The sequence below is a fragment of the Poromitra crassiceps genome, assembly GCF_964638095.1.
Source record: "Poromitra crassiceps genome assembly, chromosome: 28".
Classification (NCBI taxonomy): domain Eukaryota; kingdom Metazoa; phylum Chordata; class Actinopteri; order Beryciformes; family Melamphaidae; genus Poromitra; species Poromitra crassiceps.
This window is the reverse complement of record NC_139651.1, coordinates 20,106,117-20,130,662: the sequence shown is the minus strand read 5'-3', so window position 1 is coordinate 20,130,662 and position 24,546 is coordinate 20,106,117. Positions and strand designations below refer to the sequence as shown.

At 45.3% G+C, this 24,546-nt stretch overlaps 1 protein-coding gene across 1 annotated transcript in view; it reads right to left on the bottom strand.

Moving 5' to 3' along the window:
- syt7b (synaptotagmin VIIb) overlaps nucleotides 1–24,546 on the bottom strand; it is a gene marked incomplete at both ends in the record, with an annotated part of 128,520 nt that overhangs the window by 63,563 nt on the left and 40,411 nt on the right. The gene's annotated exons all lie outside the window — the stretch shown is intronic.

The window sequence follows — 24,546 nt, the reverse complement described above, 5'->3', positions numbered from 1 at the left end:
GCACAATTGCCTGCATGTATCAACAGAAGATGTCAACATGTCAGGAAGAGACATACTGTACATTATACATTATACCAAGGGCCCAGCAGAATCCATAGAACTACTAACTTCCGTCTTCTCTCTTGTTAAACCTTCAACAACTTCCAGATTTCCATTTCTTTCAATTACTGCCTGCCATTCATCCAGTGCACCTCGTCTGCCAAGGCATTCAGAAAGGAAATGGAACATGGGCCAAACATTGTCGGAAAACGATGAACTCACTGCCCCAATGTGCCACATCCTCCTTCCCCTGCAACACACTGCATCTTTTCTGTGTCCCTCTGTTTACAGAATTCATCCGATTCCTCATTCTTCCCTCCATCCGTTCACCTGCCTCCCATCCTTGCCCCGTACACCTTGAGGAATCTACTGGATTACCTAAAAAATCTAGAAGAAAACTAGAGCTAGTTCAAAATACTGCGGCCAGAGTCTTAACCAAAACAATGAAAGTGGATCAAATGAACCCAGTGCTGAAGAAACTGCACTGGCTACCTGTGTCTTTACCTCTTGCCAAGGAGGTTATTGGCTACCTGTGTCTTTACCTCTTGCCAAGGAGGTTCTTGTTTTCGGTGCCGCTTGTTTGTCTGTTTGTCCGTCCGTTAGCAGGATTACAGAAAAACTACTGGGCCGATTTTGCAGAAACTTTGTGGAAGGGTGTATCATGGGGCAACGAAGAACCCATTACATTTTGGGGCGGATCCGATCCGGGGCGGGTCAAGGGGCGGGGCTAGGAAAATGGGCCGTATAGCTAGGGATAGGAAGGTCAGACATAGAGAGCTGGGTAGGGCGAGTGGCTAGTTGTATGGAAGGGATAGGAAGGTCATAGAGTCGGGGTTCGAGGAGTGGCTTGGGTGATGTGTGAGCTGGTGGACGGGTGAGGTGGTGGGGTGGTGGGGTGTGGTGGTGGGGTGGTGGACGGGTGGGGTGGTTGGGGGTTTGCATATCATAGGGACTGAAGTATTGGCAGAGGTCTGTGCTCTCTGAGTGCGCCTCCAGTTTCAAATTGATTTTGAAGTTATTTGACTTGTGTATAAATCTTGAAATGACCTGCTCCTCCCTACATCAGAGATGCTCTTTCATTTGATGTTCCTGCCAGATCACTAAGGTCCTCCACCGGTTTTTTATTTCAAATGTTCCTCGTGTTCCATCAAAGTACCGGTGAGAGTGTTCTGTTTTTATGCCCCTAAACTGTGGAACACACTGCCTCTGGACATTAGAATGGCAAGCTCTCTCTCTGTATTTATAAAAGGAAATTAAAGACCTATCTTTTTAATCTGGCTTTTCATTTGGAGTAATGTTAATAGCCTTAGTTTTTAAGTTCTAATCATTTGGTTTTACATTATTTTCTGAAAGGTGCTATAGAAATAATGTTGAGTTGAGGAATTGTAACTGTGAATGCCAATAAAGAGAACAAGTGGATTAGCAAATCCATCCTAATCCTCTTTGTGCACCCACCTCCCTCACCCACCCACCTCCCTCACCCACCCACCTCCCTCACCCACCTCCCTCACCTCCCTCAGCCACCCACCTCACCCACCTCCCTCACCCACCTCCCTCACCCACCTCCCTCCCTCACCCACCTCCCTCCCTCACCCACCTCCCTCAGCCACCCACCTCAGCCACCTCCCTCAGCCACCTCCCTCACCTCCCTCACCCACCTCCCTCACCCACCTCCCTCAGCCACCTCCCTCAGCCACCTCCCTCAGCCACCTCCCTCAGCCACCTCCCTCACCCACCTCCCTCAGCCACCCACCTCAGCCACCCACCTCAGCCACCTCCCTCACCCACCTCCCTCACCCACCTCCCTCAGCCACCTCCCTCACCCACCTCCCTCACCCACCTCCCTCAGCCACCCACCTCAGCCACCTCCCTCACCCACCTCCCTCACCCACCTCCCTCAGCCACCTCCCTCACCTCCCTCACCCACCTCCCTCACCCACCTCCCTCACCCACCTCCCTCACCCACCCACCTCATCCACCTCCCTCACCCACCTCCCTCACCCACCTATCCACCTCCCTCACCCATCCACCTCCCTCACCCACCTCCCTCCCTCACCCATCCACCTCCCTCACCCACCTATCCACCTCCCTCACCCATCCACCTCCCTCTGTTTCAAAATCTGTTTGAAAATGTGGCTTCTTTGAAAAAAGCCAGTAATGTTCATTAGATGTTGATGTTTAGATGTTTAGGGAGCGCACTCTCCTTGCTCTGTCATGTTATTTCACAGGGAAATTACCACCACTGACTGCACTGGCCACAAACTAATATTAAACCCATCTTTGTATGTCTCCCAGAGGAACTATTTTATAGTTGTGGTAGGCAAAGGTTTGCAATTAAGGTCGGTAGCTACTAGCTAGGTACAGGATGGACCAACCCTGTTTTTATTGGTTGTAATTGTGTGTGTAACCCTGTTACACACACACACACACACACGCTTAGAGGCGCCATGAAATGTGTCCTCCGCATTTTTCCCCATCCTGGCTCGTCCTCCACGGGCTGCATGGCCAGGAGCAGCCGGGGGTTAGCTTAGCGCTTAGCGGTGTGAATTCCTCAAATGATTAAAGGCACGCTTGTTACCCAGCAGCAGTGGACGGGCTTGAATTCCTTTCCTATTTTGTTCTGAGTCTTTGAGCAGACGAGTCTCTGAGCAGACGAGGCTGGGTTGCAGCAGACGAGGCTGGGTTGCAGCAGACGAGGCTGGGTTGCAGCAGACGAGGCTGGGTTGCAGCAGATGATGCTGGGCTGCAGCAGAAGAGGCTGGGTTGCAGCAGACGAGGCTGGGCTGCAGCAGGCGAGGCTGGGTTGCAGCAGAAGAGGCTGGGTTGCAGCAGACGAGGCTGGGTTGCAGCAGAGGAGGCTGGGCTGCAGCAGAAGAGGCTGGGCTGCAGCAGAAGAGGCTGGGTTGCAGCAGGCGAGGCTGGGTTGCAGCAGAAGAGGCTGGGTTGCAGCAGACGAGGCTGGGTTGCAGCAGACGAGGCTGGGTTGCAGCAGATGAGGCTGGGCTGCAGCAGAAGAGGCTGGGTTGCAGCAGACGAGGCTGGGTTGCAGCAGACGAGGCTGGGTTGCAGCAGAAGAGGCTGGGTTGCAGCAGAAGAGGCTGGGTTGCAGCAGGCGAGGCTGGGTTGCAGCAGAAGAGGCTGGGTTGCAGCAGAAGAGGCTGGGTTGCAGCAGACGAGGCTGGGTTGCAGCAGACGAGGCTGGGTTGCAGCAGATGAGGCTGGGCTGCAGCAGACGAGAGAGGCTGGGTTGCAGCAGACGAGAGAGGCTGGGTTGCAGCAGAAGAGGCTGGGTTGCAGCAGAAGAGGCTGGGTTGCAGCAGGCGAGGCTGGGTTGCAGCAGAAGAGGCTGGGTTGCAGCAGAAGAGGCTGGGTTGCAGCAGACGAGGCTGGGTTGCAGCAGACGAGGCTAGGTTGCAGCAGACGAGGCTGGGTTACAGCAGACGAGGCTGGGTTGCAGCAGACGAGGCTGGGTTGCAGCAGAAGAGGCTGGGTTGCAGCAGACGAGGCTGGGCTGCAGCAGAGGAGGCTGGGTTGCAGCAGACGAGAGAGGCTGGGTTGCAGCAGACGAGAGAGGCTGGGTTGCAGCAGAGGAGGCTGGGTTGCAGCAGACGAGGCTGGGCTGCAGCAGAGGAGGCTGGGTTGCAGCAGAGGAGGCTGGGTTGCAGCAGAGGAGGCTGGGCTGCAGCAGCATTGCTTTCTAAAACATGTGAATGCTTCACAGATGAGGGCTTTCAGTCTCACAGATGTTTCCTTGCAGATGTAGCATAGACATAAGAGCACAGCAAACAAGCGAGGACCAATAGGCCCAAAAAAGGGACACAACCAGCTGGAAGGAAGAACGGTGATTTCAAACAACGAGAGGTTCACATTTATGGTGCTACCCGAGGGGTAGTCTCTTAAAACAGACTGTATCATCTACATCCGGCGAATGCAGCTATATACAGTCTGTACGTTACACCCCCAGAACATGCACAAGGAAGTTGGGAAAAAAACCTTCAGACTGGAAGGAAGTTCTACGGAATCCGACCAATCACGACACGCGAATGCGGCATATTGGATTCTGATTGGACTAATGAGCGGAAGACCCGCCTTTCTGCTTCCCATTCCGGTTGGTGCATGATTCTCCCCCACGAAGTACAGACGGTATGGCGGAAGCATCTGAAAATTGCGCAAGCCAACTCGTCTGTTCTAAGAGACTACCCGAGGGGTGGAACTATATATGGTTTTAACTTGATAACATAACATTCTAAATTGCCCCTAGCTTACTTCCTGTTGTAGTGTTGGCTAATACAATAGCTGACAGGAAATAAGATAGGTTTCAAACTGTTCCCTAGCAACAGAATTCTATGAAACCAGGGCTGTGTGTAGACACAGGGCTGTGTGTAGACACAGGGCTGTGTGTAGACACAGGGCTGTGTGTAGACACAGGGCTGTGACTGTGTAGACACAGTTGTTAAGGTGGTTTCAAATGAAATCACCATTCTTCCTTCCAGCTGGGTGTGTAGTAGAGTGAAATGTCACCTGGCGTATGCAAATTATTTCTAGCCACGTATATAATCTATTATTCAAGTTCAATGAGGTCGATCATGCGATAGAATTTTATACATGCAAATTGCATGTAATTGTATTATGATGCAAAATATACATTCATGATCCTATACAACACACATTGCTGCAGCTGCACATAAACAATCTTATGATCCCTTTTACCCTCGTTGAAATCATGAATAAAATCCCAAGATACAGTAGCTACTTGACCTCCTCAATTTGAGGATGTTTTTCACCCCTTCAAAGACCCCCAATTCTGCCCAGCCGGCCAGCAAGGATAGAGTGACCAACTGTCACAGGCATTAGCTAAATCAATAAAGATTGCTGCACAAAGTTGTTTAGAATCTAAGGCAGAAGTAATGCCATGAAGGACTTTGAGGGTTGCAGTGACACAGCTATAAGCAGATCGGAAAACAGATCTTAATCAAGGACACTCTCCGGTATCCTCTCTCCAATCATTTGGCAAGCTAATCCCGGCACTGACTAACAGCCAAAATCTGTTTGGGAGAGAAGGAACATAAATAGTAAACATTTCCTTTTAACAACATAAAGCGATAGACAATCGGTTGATAAGTCCAGACAGAATCAATAGCTCAATGTGGTTTAATAAAAAGTTGAATTTTAAATGACATTTATCACGCAAATGACATTTATCACGCAAATGTACACACACACACACACACACACACACACACACACACGGTTTGGTACTCTATACTGTCTCACCATAGCTGATGCTAATTCACAGGTCAGGCTAATGCTAACGAGAAGATCAAAGTGCAAAACGTTCCTTTTCTCTAGCAAAGCTACAAACAAACACAAGTGTTGCCAGATATTTTTTAGTTATCCACCACTTCAGATTCCTTGCCTTGTTGTTACGTTGTAGTGAGTTGGGAATATGTGGCCCTTACAAGAAGTCTTTCAATAGATGGCTTAATACCAGCTCTCAGCTTGATCGTGTTGCTTTGCTTGGTGTGCTGAATCCCTCTCTCAGTCTCAGTTTCACGGATGGCCTGATGATAAATGTGGATCAACTCCAAAAGCAGCGCCTACTGTGCTCATATCATCATACTGGGCACCTCCCATGGCTCTGAGACTCTCACAGTACTGCAGCTATCGCTCAATCTCTCGTCTGCCTCTCTGTTACATTATGCCCTTCAGACAAGAAATTATAAGCGATATCAATCAGAGATCATTTCCTTAATCCTTACTTTTCTTATTTAGTTTGATGACTTAGGATGATATGGATTTAAGTGAACACTACGTGGAGGCTAAGAACACTATGGGCATAGTACTGGAGTTTTACCACTAGGGGGAGCTCTAGGCAAAGTACTGATCTATAAATGATACATCTTAATGACGGACATTGAGGATGAATACACGTGAGACAGACTGACATGCTAGCACTGGACTGCAAGGAGCAAAGCCGTTAGCTAGCTACTTAGAGCACAGAGAGTGGTGGACTCACGTTTGGAGCTGCTGTTGGCTGAGAGCAGCTAGTTGTGAGGATGAATGCAACTGAGAACATCGGAGTGGCTCTTGTACTATCTGAGTCACTAGTCGCTAGCTGGACAATGCTAGTTAGTAGCCACAGGCCACAGTGAACATTTAGATCGGGACACCGATGGATTTTCCATAACAAGCTATCAGACCTTATTAATCATCATCGCCGTGTGAGACCGGGGGATTCTCGCACATCTGCCGAACTGCAAGACAGGCAGGCGAAAACTGTTGGTCCAAGCTCAGACCATGACCATGCTCAGACCAATGTCGTGGAAATATGGACGGTAGCGCGGCCCACGCCGCCACCCCAGGGCCCATGCCGGGACAGCTAGCCAAGACAAGTCAAGCCAAGTCACGAGACAAGAAGACAATTACCCGTAAGTTACCCGTCACCCCGGGAGAGACAGTTAAAGCACATAAGTGAGAAAGCCACACAAGTGAAAGAGATAGTAGGGGTGCTCTGATCCGGCTAAGCCACGATCCGATCTGATTCCGATTCCTGGGGTCACGATCCGATTCCAGAATCGATTCTCGATTCCAACGATTCTCGATTCCAGAATCTAGAATCGATTCTCAATTATGTAGTTTTATATTGCAATAACACACAAAGGTAAATCTAAGACAAAAAATGACAAATGTATTAATGCTGAACTCCAAATTCAACTTCTGAAGTATTACAGTCAGGGCCTAAATTCATTTTGCAAACTAGGGGGGAATTCCCCCCTTATGTTCTTCAGATAAGATGGATTTATAGGCTGGGGGGAATCTGTAGACTTTGAGAAGGATTTATAGATTTTGGGGGGAATACATTAACCAGAGTTCTTAAGTGCAAGAGGTGGTGGCACCGTGGCAGTACAGTACACAAATTACATGAACATTTGGACACTTATTCAGCCGGTATCTTGCATGTTGCCTTCATGTGCACTGTAAAAAAAAATTTTTTTTTTTTTACAATACAAAGAAGAATCGATTCTTGGGAGTTTGGAATCGATCCAGGAAACGTGGCATCAAGAATCGTGATCCTTTCAGAATCGATTTTTTGGAGCACCCCTAAGAGATAGTACATCAGGGCTGAGAGCTAATCGTATATACAGTAGGGAGCTAACATTGTTGGCTAAGCTTTAGTGATTAGGATATGTTTAACTTGATAACTTCCTAAAATCCTAATAACCACTAATAATAGCGTTAGGCTTTCCTCTCAGTAACACTCTGTACATCACACATTTCTGTCGCTAAGTAACCGATCTTTCTGGGCTATTTAGTTGCTACAAAATCACTGAATGTGATGAAAAGGATGGTTGACATTTAATTACAAGCTGAAATGTAGTAGATGTTCTTTGCTTTACTTTAATGTATCAGCCAATTGCACCTTGTCCTTTCTTTAATTCTTATTCTTATCTCTCGTCTTCCCACTTACAGTCTCTCTGTCGACATGCCGTTATTTTCACTCACGGGATAATGACATAATTTATTGCAGAAATGATTCATCAATGCCTGATTGATGAACTGCTCATCTGAGAAATAGCCTCCTTAAAATGCACTTGTTCTCTCTCGTTCTCTGTCCCACATGATGCAGCAGCCTCTCTCGCCCCGGTCTCATTCCACAGTCTAGTACTCAAACTTTCACAGCAATATGATTGATAGCGCACACGCAATGATTATAACATTGACCCGTTGTGCTGCTGTAAGGTGAACACACTATTATAAAATATATCATTTTAACAAATTATTTGGGACGACATAGAGTACATACATTTCTGTTACTTTTCAAGATGTTAATAACAATGTTGATTATATTTCTGTCCAGGGGTTTTGTGGAACCCCCGCAGTTCTATTAAACCAGTAATGATGGGCTGCTGAGCATAAGCAAAGTTATCAGTATATCTTGGTATTTTGAGTTTTTAGTGCGTTATTCTTCTTCCCCATGCTGCATTTGGATGAAAACGTATCTGCATTGACACTTGAGTTAACTGAAGCTCAGCTTGTCATCACTGTTAGCATTCCTTTTTCAATCCAGTGCTCTCAGCTGGCAGAGCTCATTCATCTTAATTGTATTATAATAAATTACATTATTATGTGTTGTTGTTCTCCATTTCTAAACTGTCAATCTCATCACTATAGTAGTCTGCCTTTGTAGCCTCAATACTGCAAGAGGTGTTGCTGAAATATTACAGCTGATTTCTCCAGGGGCGTTTCTACGGGTGGGCCTGGGTAGGCACAGGCCCACCCACTTCTTGCCCTGGCCCACCCCAAAAAGAAAAAGAAAAGAAAAAAAAATTGTTTGTTTTCTAGAGGAAAACTTGCTGCTGCCTTGCTGTGCAGTGGTTTTGGTGGCAATGGTTTTGTAGCTTAAAAAAGCAGGGCACATCTTCTCCAGAGTCTAATGCATGACGACTTCATGACATCTAGGAATTTTGCACGCTTCGCGCGCAAAATTTCATCATGCAATTGCCCCACCAATTTTATCCAGGCCCACCCAATTTTATCCAGGCCCACCCATAATTGAATTTCTGCCTACGCCCCTGGATTTCTCTATCCTTGACTGCCACAGAAAAACACTTAGACGTGATGTCATATTTGCTAAGACACGCACAGCTGGCAATCATGTAACTAGTGCTTTGCTTTGTTCATTTACTTTTCCAAGTATCACTTGACGTGCAGACAGCCGTGTCTACCATGTCTACCCACGCAGACAGCCATGTCTACCACGCAGACAGCCATGTCTACCACGCAGACAGCCATGTCTACCATGTCTACCTCGCAGACAGCCATGTCTACCACGCAGACAGCCATGTCTACCACGCAGACAGCCATGTCTACCACGCAGACAGCCGTGTCTACCATGTCTACCTCGCAGACAGCCATGTCTACCACGCAGACAGCCATGTCTACCACGCAGACAGCCATGTCTACCACGCAGACAGCCATGTCTACCTCGCAGACAGCCATGTCTACCACGCAGACAGCCATGTCTACCATGTCTACCACGCAGACAGCCATGTCTACCACGCAGACAGCCATGTCTACCACGCAGACAGCCATGTCTACCACGCAGACAGCCATGTCTACCTCGCAGACAGCCGTGTCTACCACACAGACAGCAGTGTCTACCACGTCTACCACGCAGACAGCCATGTCTACCACGCAGACAGCCGTGTCTACCACGCAGACAGCCATGTCTACCACGCATACAGCCATGTCTACCACGCAGACAGCCATGTGCCAGCGCACAAAAACGGCGGAGCGCTCTGAAAATAGACGCTGGGTGCAGCGCACTTTCTCTAGACGTCCGTGTGCACTCGCATACGCTCTCCCCCCATTGGAAACAACTGAAAAAAGACACTGGACCTGAGGAAAAGACGCTAGGTGGACACAGGCCCTTAGTCACCTATTTTCACCTCACTGTATAGATCAATGAGGTGGGTAAACTACTTGGCTTGAATAGTTTACCCACCTCTGTATTTACCACTACACCCGTGCACAGTGTGCTGGTGCAAAAACCTTATGCTGGTGCAATTGCTCTGCTCTGAAGAATGCATCTTTCACATTGCATTTTGCACTTTTATTTGATGCCTCACTTCAGTCACACCGGCAGTACGGGAGGCGGGCAAATTCTGACCACTCTAAATAGAAACGGGTTACAATTACAACCCATAAAGACATCTGTCCTTAGGAGCTGGACGGTGATCAGATGAATAAAAGAAAGACTGGCTATGTGTTGGGTGATTTAGACATGATGTGCTTGAGCGCACCAAGCAGGCAGGAAGGCATACTGAGTTATTTACAGCTAGCAGCAGGCTCACTACATTTACTCTCTCTCTCTCTCTGTGTCTCTCTCTCACCACCAAATCTGTACTTTCCCTGCCTAAGTCAGTCCGTCACACACTCTCTTGTCGCCCTCTCTGTCGCCCTCTCTCGGGGGCCCCGATATCTCTCTGTCAAACATGGCCCTTCCTCCCCTCCACCCGTCCTGTCCTCCACCTGCTGTGCTTATCTGTTTGTGTTCTGTTCACTCAGCCCCTGGTGGTTGGCGCCTCGCCTGACACAAGCGAATAAGCACTATTAGTCACAGGAGACCTGCGGAGGAGCATCTCGGGCTGCAGCAGGTTGGTACAGCGCAAAGGAGGGCTGCCACCTTTGGAGGTGACCCGTGACGGGCAGAACAGATGCAGTACCAGAACAGTGGTGACCAATGGGAGGAGCGGAGGCATGCAATTATACAGGAAACCAGAGGGGGAGAGGAGGAGAAAAGCAGCACATTATTACTGTGTGTACTGTTGAAATATAAAGCTCATCATTACTTCACAAGTATTCTCTGGATCCAGTGTCTGATTGAGATGCTAAGAATCCATTTGAATAAAATCTATAAATGATAGTAGGCTATATCTAGTGCTTATGATATATAGTAGGCTATATCTAGTGCTTATGATAGTGCTTATGATATATAGTAGGCTATATCTAGTGCTTATGATAGTGCTTATGATATATAGTAGGCTATATCTAGTGCTTATGATATATAGTAGGCTATATCTAGTGCTTATGATATATAGTAGGCTATATCTAGTGCTTATGATATATAGTAGGCTATATCTAGTGCTTATGATATATAGTAGGCTATATCTAGTGCTTATGATTGGATAACAATGACAGCACAGAAGGAAGGGTGGAAGCTGTGAGCAGTTTGGCAGGTAGAGGAGACAGCAGGCTCATGATCTTGAGTCTCAGTGGGTGTTGCTCTCCACTCGCTCAGAACCACCTGTCTGCCCACTTGGCTGGATTTGTGTTGTGCCGTCACCACTGCAGGGTTCAAAGAGTGACTGCACGTTTTCTTCTTGTGTCAGTGGAATGACAGGAGCATGACAGTAATACTGCAAAATACTGTTATCCATGAAGGTGCTTTACTATTAGCTTGATGCGTACGTTTTACAATGTGTACTGCAAATAGGATGATGAATTGACTCCTCTTGAGTTATTTGACATTTTTTGGAGACGTGACATTCTCAGAAAGTACTTTTCTTCGTGTACTGCGCAAGTGTTCACATTTTTCCCCTCCTGTCCACCTCCTTTTGAATCCTCCCACCTGCCTGCAGCCTACCTGAAAATATGGCCTATTTTTGAACAGCCAGATCATTCTCCTCTTGTCTGCATCTTTCCATCACTTTTGGTCAAATTTCTGTACGTCAGTGACTCAAGTACGTTCCTTAAAATCCCTCCGTTCATTCTAGGTTGGTGTGCTTTAATTGATTATTTCCTATTTTGCTGAAGTGGGTAATCCACAAGATCTGTGTGCGTTTATTTTTATAAATTTCTGGTGATCAGCATTCATGGCTATGGTGATTTTGTGTTGTACTTTCCATAAATCGTTTGGCAAACAAACAGTGTCTCCACTGGGGCTTGAAATTAACACCCGCCAAATGCAGATAAGAATTGCCTGTGGCCGGTAGTGACAACTCTACCAGCAACTTTGGCGGGTTAGATCTGATTTAATTATGAACATAAATCTTCTCCAATAGCCGACTGAGCCTTTGATTGGTGATATTGGCTATGATATGTCTTGATATTTAATGATATTTAGTGATTAGTGAAGATCATGAGGCTGCCAAATGCCACCTCCAGAGTACGGCTACCAAGTGGGCAAGTAGGCTACTATTCTGTCAAATGCCTGATCTGAAAAAGTAGAAGTCTTCTCAGTTAAAGAATATGAAGCTGCTTTTCCAAAATGTCCACGCCATTGGTCTCTTTAGTGTGTGAGTACAGTAAGTACTGTGAACGTCTCTTTAGTGTGTGAGTACAGTAAGTACTGTGCACGTCTCTATAGTGTGTGAGTACAGTAAGTACTGTGCACGTCTCTTTAGTGTGTGAGTACAGTAAGTACTGTGAACGTCTCTATAGTGTGTGAGTACAGTAAGTACTGTGCACGTCTCTTTAGTGTGTGAGTACAGTAAGTACTGTGAACGTCTCTATAGTGTGTGAGTACAGTAAGTACTGTGAACGTCTCTTTAGTGTGTGAGTACAGTAAGTACTGTGCACGTCTCTATAGTGTGTGAGTACAGTAAGTACTGTGCACGTCTCTATAGTGTGTGAGTACAGTAAGTACTGTGCACGTCTCTTTAGTGTGTGAGTACAGTAAGTACTGTGAACGTCTCTTTAGTGTGTGAGTACAGTAAGTACTGTGAACATTACTATCATATTTTCCTGAATATTGACTTGCTTAACATAGGTTATATATGAGATGATGAGAAAGCCAGTGGAGAATAGCAAGGGGGCAAGACAGATATGAGAGAATAGTCAGTGCTACATAATATTATTCATGATTTATATCTGTGTGTGTGTGTGTGTGTGTGTGTGTGTGTGTGTGTGTGTGTGTGTGTGTGTGTGTGTGTGTGTATACACACCCTATATATAGACCCTAAACACAGTTATTTTCATACACAAATAATTAACCACTTTCAATATGCAAAGCAGAGAATGAAACAATGCAATGAATTCACACACACACAGTCACTTTTTGCAAAAATACTTTGTGTGTGTGTGTGTGTGTGTGTGTGTGTGTGTGTGTGTGTGTGTGTGTGTGTGTGTGTGTGTGTGTGTGTGTGTGTGTGTGTGTTTGTGTGCGTGCGTTGAGAGGAGTGGGAAAAAAACTGATTTCAGTTTTTTATATGACAGCATAAGTGTATGTTAGTGTATGTTATTTTGTCATGTCATAAGTTACGTGGCTCAAAACCTTCTCTTATCTTCTTTTCCACTGATAGTTTTTGGACCTGGGCCTCTAAGTGCTTCGAACAAAAACCTATGAAGGGACCAGCCTGCCTGCAGCCTGCAAATGATCACCATCTGGACATTGCAAAGCAGCAGCTAATTGACTTGCTATGCCAGATCCTTCAGTGCATCGATGCCAGACTGAAAGACATGAGCAGTGCTGCCCTGCAGGCCACGCCACTGACCCAGTGCAGGTTAGTAGCAGACAAGACTTTCCTCTAACCTGCTTGATTCAATCAACTCGGTTTCTATTGACTCAAATAACTTGGCATGAAAACTGGACATATTTTCTGCACTTAAAGCGCGGGTGCAAATTGCTGGGGGGGGTGTGGGGGGTCCCCTCCTCTTCTAGTCATTCATTTTTATCTCCAGTGGGGATAGGTTGTATCCCTGCTTCTGCTCAGACTGCATTGTGGTTTCTAAAATCCCATAAAACTAACTCATATCTAATTGAATGCCCCCCCCCAAAAAGGGGGGGGGGGGAGATCTGCGGGGGGAAATAAGCATACTATGTGACTGATGATGTCACTGATGACATAACGCGGGTCCCTAGTTTTTTGCGACGTCAAAATAGGATCACAAGCCGAAAAAGCTTGGGGACCCCTGACCTAGGCTGTGGATTTGATTTCAGTGTGCCAGCAGATCAGACTGTGGTTGTACTGGTCAGCTTCCAGGTGTGAATGTGAACAGGGCGCTCCTCAAAAAGAGAGCATTGCTCTCAGTGAGACTCCTCCCCCCTGTATAAAGGTTTAACACAAAGTTTCAAAAACACAGTTTTTCTTTTTCACAAATCGCCTCTACTGTTATCATCTGGAGTTGATGATAGCAGCCTGATGGCTGATCACTAGACTATTCTCAGCTCACACCTGTAGCAGCAACTGCGCATAACAGAATGCTGGGCCTGGAGTGTCTTCTTGGCATGCTGCATCTGATAGACCTCATCCATGACATCCACAGCTGACCGAGCGAGCGTGGGCTCAGCGTGATGAAACAGATAAAGACTGACTGGCAGTCCAGCCTGAAGAATAAGCCTCTGACTTTCTCACTGTTCAGGTGACCTCTCTGACTTCGACCCCGAGCCCTGCCATTAAGATCTGGCATGCAGACAGTCTGTGCTCTTGAAGGCCAAAGTTATGCACAGAGACAACACTGGTGGAGACAGCTGCATCAGTGTTAATCTCATAGGCGGTTTTAGACCCGTTTAAGGGGGTTTGAGCCCCCCTGAATTTCATCTGATCCCAAAATCGCCCCTGGTTAATCTGAAGAGGATTCCGACTAACTTATTCGCTGTCGCCTCACAGCTCGAAGGTCCTGGGTTCGATTCCCACCTGGGACGCCGTGAACGCTGAAGGAATGCGTGCCCGTCCGCATGTCCTCGAGTGCCCACCGCCCGGGTGGGGTCGTCAAAAGGGCCTTTCTGTGTGGAGTTTGCATGTTCTCCCCGTGCCTCCCGGGGGTTTCCTTCATATAGGAACCCCCTTCACCAAAACATGCAATATCCCGGTTGCTAATGTGGTTCCTCCTCTGGTCGTTAGGGGCGCCTGTTCAGAGGGAGGGGAACTGGTTGGAATAGCGTGAACCTCCCACGTGCTATGTCCTACCGGTGAAGCTTCCCCTGTCAGGTGAAAAGAAGCGGCTGGCTAACTGCCCATGTCTCGGAGGAAGCATGGAGCCAGTTTCGGCTCTCCCCAGATCAACAGAGGGTGGAGTAGCAACCAGGATAAATTAATTAATTAGCACTAACAGGGGATAAAAAAATGGGATAAAAAATCGGGGGGAATAAAATAAAAAATTTTTTTAAATTCTTTAGAAAATTAATTTGCAGCTGATGTCGAGAGCCAGAAGATCCCATAGAAACAGCCCAGAGAGGGTCATGTTTGAGAGGATTTGCCTCAGCTGCTTCATCTGGAAGCATCAACAGTAGCTGTGTGAACAAATGTTCTGCATGATGAATATGAACAAGTCACTCCACATGCCCCCCTGGCAAACACTCTCTATTCAGGACTAGATACTCCACATGCCCCCCTGGCAAACACCGTCTATTCAGGACTACATTCACATTTCCTGGGACTGATTCACTTGCATCAAAAAAAAGGTGCCAGGTGTCCGCTGAGAACAAAGAGGTCAGGGAACAATCTTTACCGACCTTTGGCTAAATACCATGCAGCCATTGTTGTGTCATATAGGCAGGCTATATGGGGACCTTTAGCAACATGGTACTGTAGGGCCATATGATTTCTGTAAAATGGAAAAAATGGACGGAATCATGGAAGTTGGTAATAAAAATGTAACTGTAAAACATGGAATATTGCAGAATTCTTTCCAGAATTTGGCTGACATTGATAAAAAGTAGATCTAATTATTTTGGTAACCTAAATGATTTCATAATTGTAAAATAGGCTTAGAGAAATAATTCTGTTTTCGATTAAGGTGGGGTTTGTTTGTTTGTTGTTGTTTTTTTTGGGGGGGGGGTTGGTCTTACGTCACTTCACATTTCACCTGTTGATCCTATGACCCCTAAATTAACATTTAAATGGAAAAACGGAATTTGGGGAAAAATAAAACGGAATTTTGAAAAAAATAAAGTGGATGAAGATGTGTTGCAGAATGCTTAAAGCAAAAAGTAAATAACAGGAAAAGCACTGCAAACTCAGAAACAATTTAAATTTAAAAACACATCACATTCATGCATTTCATACAGAGAGGCGTCTCAACCTGTAGTGACGTCACATTCATGCATTTCATACAGAGAGGAGTCTCAAACTGTAGTGACGTCGCATTCATGCATTTCATACAGAGAGGCGTCTCAAACTTGTGACAGGGGCAAAAAGAGAAGCAGGTGATGCTTCCGAGACAAACAAGAAGACGGAGTCGAGTAATGGTACTACAGTGATAATAAGACTTAATGCGCTCACAAATTGACTTGCTAATTTTTCTTGCAAAAATATTTGTTATTTTTGCACAGATATAACTTTATTGATATCGTTCTAACAAAGTTAGATTAGATTTTTGTCTGATGGAGCAATCTAGTTAACTTTGTTATCGCTCTACGTAGCAAAGTGATTGCAATTGCAATTTCGGTTAGATTTTTCTTTATTTTTGGAAAAAGCACACTGAGAACTGTTCTCACTGTGGGCTAGTGTCCTAAAGTATAGGAACACTATATTATAATTATATATATATTATATAAGACTGAAAATCGACTGAAGTGACAGAGGTTCAAGGGGAGAACAGACAAGGTAAGGGATGAAAAGGCTAGAGAGCTAGAAAGCGTTCAGCTGGCCAGTTTTACTGCAGTGCTCACACATTCTGAATATCAAATTGAGAGTGTGTGTTAAATAATTATCTCCACCAGGCAAAGTTGAGAGGAGATCATGCAAAGTCAATACCATTGCAATATAATTGACTTCCAATGTTTTGTGGGTGGAGCCTATTTCACAAAAATCACTATTACTCATTGTCCAATGCTAACCAAACTTGGTCTTTTTTTGGTGTCATTTCGCCTATAGGGTTGCTGTAGCAAGCAATATTTCAGAATTTACAGTAAAAGGCCATACTGTATAACGTGTTTGTAAATCATAGAAACATTCCTTTACTGTTAACACGTTGAGTGCCAAGGACGAGATATCTCAGCTTACATAATCCAACCGTTGAGTGCCAAGGACGAGATATCTCGGCTTACATAAACATTTTTTTTTTTTTGACGGTGGGACATCGATCAACCCCTTTTACGTCTCCTACACCAGAATTGGAGGTATTGAATGTGTATAATCTATTTTACCGACCCACTGAGTGTCGACATGTCTCTCCACAGTAGAAAGAGGCGACCCAAAACTGGACGGAAAAGCGCGAGGAAGCTGTTCTCATACTGTAAAATTGATGGCGAAAACGCTTTCACTTTCGCGCTGATGCACAGCGGTGGCAACGGTGGGGGGTTCCAAGAATAGATTGGATGCACACTTTGAAACACGCAGCATAAATATGACCAGAATCGCATCAAAGCTCTCAACCAAAACTCCACGAAACGAGCGAGTCCACCCAGACTTCCTCAAACAGCGGCCGCGCAAACAGGCAGCAGCCAGGCAGCAGCAACTTCGTTGTGACACGCCCGCTGGAGAGCCAGGGAGGCAGGAGGAGAACACACACGGAGGGAGGAGTTGGAAGCAGAGGGGGGTTTCCTGCTGTTATGGAGGAAATTACTGTTCAAAACTATTGTTTAGATGTCTGACTCTTACTGATGCCAAAAATGAATGGTTAAAGTGACTGTTCTATCGAATTTCACAAAAAGCCGTTTATCTCTGAATAATTTTTCTGACGCTGAAACCATGCTGTATTCAACTGCTAATGCTTACATAACTACTAACTCTACAAACTAACTCTTTTAGACAGAGAAAGCACACATTCTATTAGTTCTTTTTAGATGATTGGTGTTCACGAAGTCTTAACAGAAAAGAATCCTCGGCTCTTGTAAAATGAGCCAGAATCCTCAAAAAAAAAACTGGCAGAACCTACCTACAGCATTGAAAAAAGGGCTGGCAGTCAATGTGTTAACAAGGTTTGCCGCCATTTACGATTTTGTCCAAAACAACTTTTTCGCTACTCCTCCTCCAAATGTGGTCTAATCTTCACCAAGCCACGACACAACCTCTGTCACGTTTTCTTGTCACCGAGCGCCGTGCCTCCGATGCACATTGTCTTGATATGTTCAGGAACCTTTTCCCTCCAGACCGATTCGCGGAAACACCGACCACTCGATGTTTCAAGACCTCCTCATTTAGAAATTAAGCACTGGAAATAAATATGATGTGTTCCTAAGAGCAGGTGGTGCAGCCAGACTACGGGTGGTTTTCACAATAGAACCTCCAATGTGCTGCAGTCTTGTGGGGCTCCTTGTGAGAAGCGTTCCACTCTCACTGTGTGATGATCACATGGTGGAAATGGTTTTGTCATCAACAACTTCCTCATTGTGATAACTCAATAAAAGGGGAGGAGCAGAGTTAACTGTTCAGTATTATGAACAATGTAGAGCATCATTAACCCCAATTCATGACCTACGCTATTCAAAATGTCAGATTTAAAGTGCTTGTTTTTGCTCTCCTTTCCGTAAAGTATATCATTTTCCCTGGCCAATATAATGACTGCTGCGCCCTTTATTTCAGTGCTATGGTCAAGTGCCAATGTTCTCAATGCAACATCGCTGCACTGATACAATGTTCTCAATGCAACATCGCTGCACTGATACAATGTTCTCAATGCAACATCGCTGCACTGATACAATGTTCTCAATGCAACATCGCTGCACTGATACAATGTTCTCAATGCAACATCGCTGCACTGATACAATGTTCTCAATGCAACATCGCTGCACTGATACAATGTTCTCAATGCAACATCGCTGCACTGATACAATGTTCTCAATGCAACATCGCTGCACTGATACAATGTTCTCAATGCAACATCGCTGCACTGATACAATGTTCTCAATGCAACATCGCTGCACTGATACAATGTTCTCAATGCAACATCGCTGCACTGATACAATCGTTCTCAATGCAACATCGCTGCACTGATACAATGTTCTCAATGCAACATCGCTGCACTGATACAATCGTTCCTCCATCTCTGCTCTCCCGCTGTCTGTCCTGCTATCTGATCGCTGTCATTCCCTCTCTCTCAGACAAAGACAGACACAAAGACACACGCACGTGCCCACATGAGCACACACACACACACACACACACACACACACACACACAGACACACACACACACACAGTCTTACTCACACACACACACACACACACACACACACAGTCTTACTCACTCACTCACACACACACACAGTCTCACACACACACACACACACACACACACAGTCTCACTCACTCACTCACACACACACACAGTCTCACTCACACACACACACACACACACACACACACACAGTCTCACTCACTCTCTCACACACACACACACACACACACACGATATGATGAAACGATCCCTTGTGCCATAATCCCAGGAGACCATCATACAGAAGCTCCATCCAGACATAAAGAGGATGATGTACTAACACACATGATGACTGTAGGAGACAACAGATCATTAGACATTTACAACAGGTGGTCCGCGGCCCCCTGGGGGTCCGGGAAAGGCATTGCAGGTGGTCCCTGACCATGCATTCAATAACATTGATCCTTATGTCATCTCAACCCTTTTCCTCACGCCAGTGGTCCACAGGTTGCTTCTTCTGTCAGAATGCTCCCTGTGTCACAGACAGTTGGACGCCCCTGATCTACAGGACCACCAGGCAGGCAGCATCTTTCACTGAGCACCTATGTGTGTATATGTGTATGTTTGGTTGTTTGGACAAACAACCAAACAAAAACAATGCATTCAAAGTAAATACATAGATCTTGCCCTGTTGGCAGCTAGGAAATGCATAGCTTTAAATTGGAAAGCATCCAATCCCCCAGCTGTAGTTCACTGGTGGAATGAACTCTCAAGCTACCATACGTTGGATAACATTTACTACAAGAGCAAAGGCAGATTCTTAGACATCCCCAAAATATGGCAACCACATACAGAGTTTGACTTTGAGAACTTTTTTACCCCAGTGTCATTAGGCTTATCAGGATAGGAGCTGAATGCATTGTTTTTGTTTGGTTGTTTGTCCAATAGTCTTGTTTGTTCTTGGATTATTGTGTATCTTATGCAGTTTTCTTGTTTTGTTTTGTTGTGTTTTGATGTTCTTTGTGGGGTATATGGGATATGATAGTCCATGTATGTCGTGTAAATTCATGTTCTTTCTTAAAGATTAAAAACAAACATAAAAAACAAAAAAAACAAACGACTAGTTGACTACCTTTAGGGACGACTAGTTGACTAGTAAAATTCACTAGTCGTGAATGCCCTAGTGTGTGTGTGTGTGTGTGTGTGTGTGTGTGTGTGTGTGTGAAGGTCTACAGGGCTACAGGGTCTACAGAGCCGTTGTCCTCCCCACCATATTGTATGGAGCCGAATCATGGAGCACCTACAGCAGGCACCTGAGAGCCCTGGAACAACAAAGATCCCTACGGAAGATTGTGAAGATCAACTGGGAGGACAGACACACCAACATGAGCAGCATCACCAACACAAGATTCCAGCACCGACTCCGATGGACAGGTCATGTCATCCGCATGTCCGCATGTCCACGTCTCCCAAAACAGAGCCTCTACTCACAGTTGAAGGAAGGTCAGCGAGCCCCTGGCGGGCAAAAGAAACGGTTCAAGCACAACATTAAAACCGGTCTGAAAAATGTTAACATCACACCAAGCAACTGGGAGCACATTGCACTAGACACGTAGTGTTAATTTTGTCGGCTATTTTTTTATTTAGTCTTAGTCTTAGTCCCGTGTTAAATGTCCTTGTTAGTCTTTGTCATATTTAGTCAACCTCATCCTGTTTTTATTTAGTCAAGTTTTAGTCGACTAAAATTTTGAGCATTTTAGTCTCAGCTTAGTCAAATAAAACCATAAGTATTTTAGTCTAGTTTTAGTCAACGAAAACTGTTCACATTTTAATCTAGTTTTAGTCAATGAAAACTGTTGAATCTGCTGATGCGCTTGCACTAGTAATGGTATTTCGAAGCAGTGTTGGCAACTCTTTCCCAGGGAAAGTAGCCAATGGTGACTCTGCCCACCCGGGCCAGTGTCGGCGTGCGGCAGTAGCAACGACAAGTGGACCGTATTTACAGTCCCTGCTCAGCCCGCAGCTGAGGGGAGAATGGAGGGAGGCTGGCTGTGCTGTGTGGAAAGCACTCAGACTTCTCTGGATACAGACAAGCAAAAAGCTGTACATTTTGGGAACACAATGCCTCGTACACATATAGATAAGACCCTTAGCTAAGACTGGGCGGGTTCTGTTGTAACTGCAAATGTTTTTAAGACAGCTAAATGTCAGCTAGATCTATGATGCTGCAGCACAGGAACCTGAACTGCTGCATTGAGGAGGGGAAACAGTCTATAATTAGTGTTAATTTTGTCGTCTATTTTTAAATTTAGTCATAGTCTTAGTCCTGTGTCAAATGTCCTTGTTAGTTTTGATCATATTTAGTCATCCTCATCGTCTTTTTCTAGTCGACTAAAAGTTTGAGTATTTTAGTCTCGTCTTAGTCAATGAAACTAAAAGTCTGAAAATTTTAGTCTCGTCTTAGTCTTGGGGGAAAAAGGTAGTCGACTAACATTTTTCGTCATAGTTTTCGTCGATGAAATTAACACTACTAGACAGGCGCTCCTGGAAGAAAGCCGTGCAGGAAGGAGCTGCACGGCACGAAAGGGAACTCCACCGTGTCGCAGAGACAAAGCGACAGCGCCGCAAGCAGAGAGAGAGAGAAAGCCTCCACCACCACCACTCACCCTGCCCACACTGCACCAAAATATGTGGATCACGGATCGGCCTCTACAGCCATCTGAGGATCCACAAGTAGACGACCCAACAGAGGAGGACAGTCAGACTCGATGATGATGACGGTGGTGGTGTGTGTGACTGCTCACGTACTCGTGTGGTAGCCATCAGATATTATATTCATCATACATACTTTGAATTGAAACTGGTATTCTTTACTGCTACAAACAAACCAACAATCCAACAGATATCAACATGACAACACATCAATATATCAGAAAAATGTAGGCTACTACTAACGATCAACATGCTTCAAACAGACGGGTCCCTTTTCTATAACAGTCAAGACTACTTATTTTACTTTGTGTACTTTGTGCCCCAGTCACGATGCTTCCTCCTCAGCCAGAGCCACTTGTTTGCTCCCACTACTGGCCACTACTGACCACTACTGGCCACTACTGCCCCAAACATAACCTTTACAATCTGATTTAAACTCTGCCTATGAATGTTGAATCCCTAGCAGTGTTAAGGTGCTCTTATACTCGAGCAAAGCTCCGTGGGGGTGGGGCCCCGCGAGTCTCCGTGAGTCACCGTGTAGACCTCGCGCTGGGGCTGATGCCATTATACTCAGAAAGTGATCATGTATTGTACAATGGTGAGAACAGCCTGTGAAAAGTCGCAATGAAACGCTGTGCAGTACTGAGTGCGCTTTCACTCTCAAACGACCGCACATCAGCACATGAAGGACTCACCAAACTTGTTTTTACTGAAAGCCGTTTTTACTTCTCAGCCCTGATTGCCTACTCTGTGCTGCTTTTAATCTCTCTCAATCATGCTCTCAACACAACACATTTACTTGGTGAAATGACTAAAAACGAACAGTTGCAAATCTAAGTTTATAGCCTACCACATGGGTCAAGAAATGTGGTGAAAACACAGCTCAGTGTTCAGGGTTCAGTGGCTCGAAAGCAGCCATGTTTGGAGAGAAGCTCGCGCTGTTAGAAAAAAAATCAGGCACAACGCGAGCGGCCGCCAGAGCTAGCGAATAACCACGCCCAACAAATTTACGTAATTTGACGCGGCCGCCCCTCGCTCCACCCCCGCGCCCTTCACGGCAGGGTGAGCATAATTCAGCCTTTAAGGTGGACTTTAAACCCTCTGCATTTGACTTCCATTGTCTCCTCTCCTTGGTCTCACCATTAAGACATTGTGTATTTTGCAGATAATATCATCACATGTATGTATAGCCGATCACTGTACACATAAAGGCTGATGTCAGCAGACGTTCCAGTGTTCAGTGGCTCGCTCAGGGCCATGCAGCTGCTGCAGTGAAGCATCTTCACAGGCTGGAGCAGCACTTGGTTCACAATCTGCCATTTGCCAGATCTCTCCAGACATCAGTCAAGAGCGTCTCTAGTTCATTTGTTTTCATGGTGTCCAATTTGCATGTTCTTTAAAGGAGAAAGCACGTTGTTTTAAGTAGATATATACGGTAGGTAATGTATATTTAACTCATTCATGGCCAGTTTAGGACTGCCAATATTTAGCACAGGCCAAAGATTTTCATAATTGTTGGTCATCTTTCAAGACCCACAGTAAATTATCTATTAGCACCAGAGTGATTTGCAATACCTCAAAATGAAGATGTACGTCTCTGGGTTCACCAGGAAAAAAAAGTGAGCTTTTAGCATGTTCTGTACTCTACTTATAGCCATTTATATACACCCTGTTTTCACCCAAAAGGTCTCTCTGAGAAGAAAAACAGGAGAAAAGGCGATTTTTGTAAAGCACACAATCTCAGGCAGAACTCGCTCTCAATTCTTTTATTTTGAACTGTATTGACATCAGACATGTAAATATTATTCGTTATAACACAAATGACAAAATATATATATATATATATATATATATATATATATATACACAGTATATACATGTACATACATATACAAGTGCTTTTTTTACATTCAACAATACAGTTTACTCAGTGTGAGTGAGTGTGCAGACAGACAGACAGACAGACAGACACACACACACACACACACACACACACACAATCCCCCTTTTATCTTCGTTACGTTGTTTCCGGGTCTGAGTACTGCTGGCGTCTGCTGCTGTGACTGCCGCTTCTGCCTTGTTAGCTGTTCGTGTGTTTATTTTGTTTTGTTCTGGTCCACCCGTCCTCGTCCATGTCTCCCTGTCCTATACTCCCTGCTGTTTGATCGTTCCCGTTTTCCCCTCGGCTATTCAACACGTCCTCACCGCCCTCTGGATTACCCGTCAAACTGATCGATCATTTCCTCATTCCTCCGATGATCAAACACATCTCTGGATTACTTTCTCCCGTTTTCTGCGACCAGCTCGTGCAGCGCGCCGAGGGGCGTTTCAATGGCGTTTCTCTTCTCTGCACAAAGAAGCGTTTATCCGTTTTCTGTTTTTCCTCCTGCTCAATTTCAAAACAACAGCTGCGGTATGTGTTTGTTCACGTGTTGTCGGCTTGTCTTAGATGCCAGGGACCTGATAACATGTCACAGGCTGGGGAAGTGTTTGAACTACGCGCTGCACTAATAAAAACAAAAACACGTCAAACACGTCATTGGCGGGGAGGGCTATTTCTGATAACACGTCAAAGACGTCTTTGGCGGTGAATGAGTTAAATACCCAAAGTAATGGGACAGGCAACGGAATTCAATTCAGTTTTCAAAAGATGTGGGATTACACGCTAAATGAGTCCGATTTTTTATTTTATTTTTGTCATTCCAAGATAGATGCATGATACATTATGATATTATGCTAAATTACTTGCAATTAGGAAAGATAGCTGTGTAATCAGAGCTGAAATCTGATCTCTTGACATTGGCCAAAATTCACTGAATTAACCTGCTTGTCCTTATGTAATAATGAATTACATTATACCCGTTTGCTAAATTGCTAAATTGAGCCACAGTAACCCCCCAAAATGGCCACAAATCAATTTTCCATTTGTGTGAGTTAAGTCTGCCTTTGCTATTAACCAGTCAGATTTGTGCCGCTGCCCATCTCACACGACAGGATTCTGTTCAGACTGAGACAGCTAGACTGGGTTAAGCTAGACCAGGTTAAGCTAGACCAGGCAACAATAGATCAGTCTTTAAACCGTACTACAAGCTTACCCCGCCAAAAGCAGCTGAATCAGCGCAGACACAGCCTGATCTTAAATCAGGGCTAAAAAAAACATTCACCTCCTAAAGTTTAACTGTGTCAACTCTATCACGCTTCTACTGTCTTTTCAGTGGTAGCATAGCAACAACAGCTTGGTAGCATGCTTAAT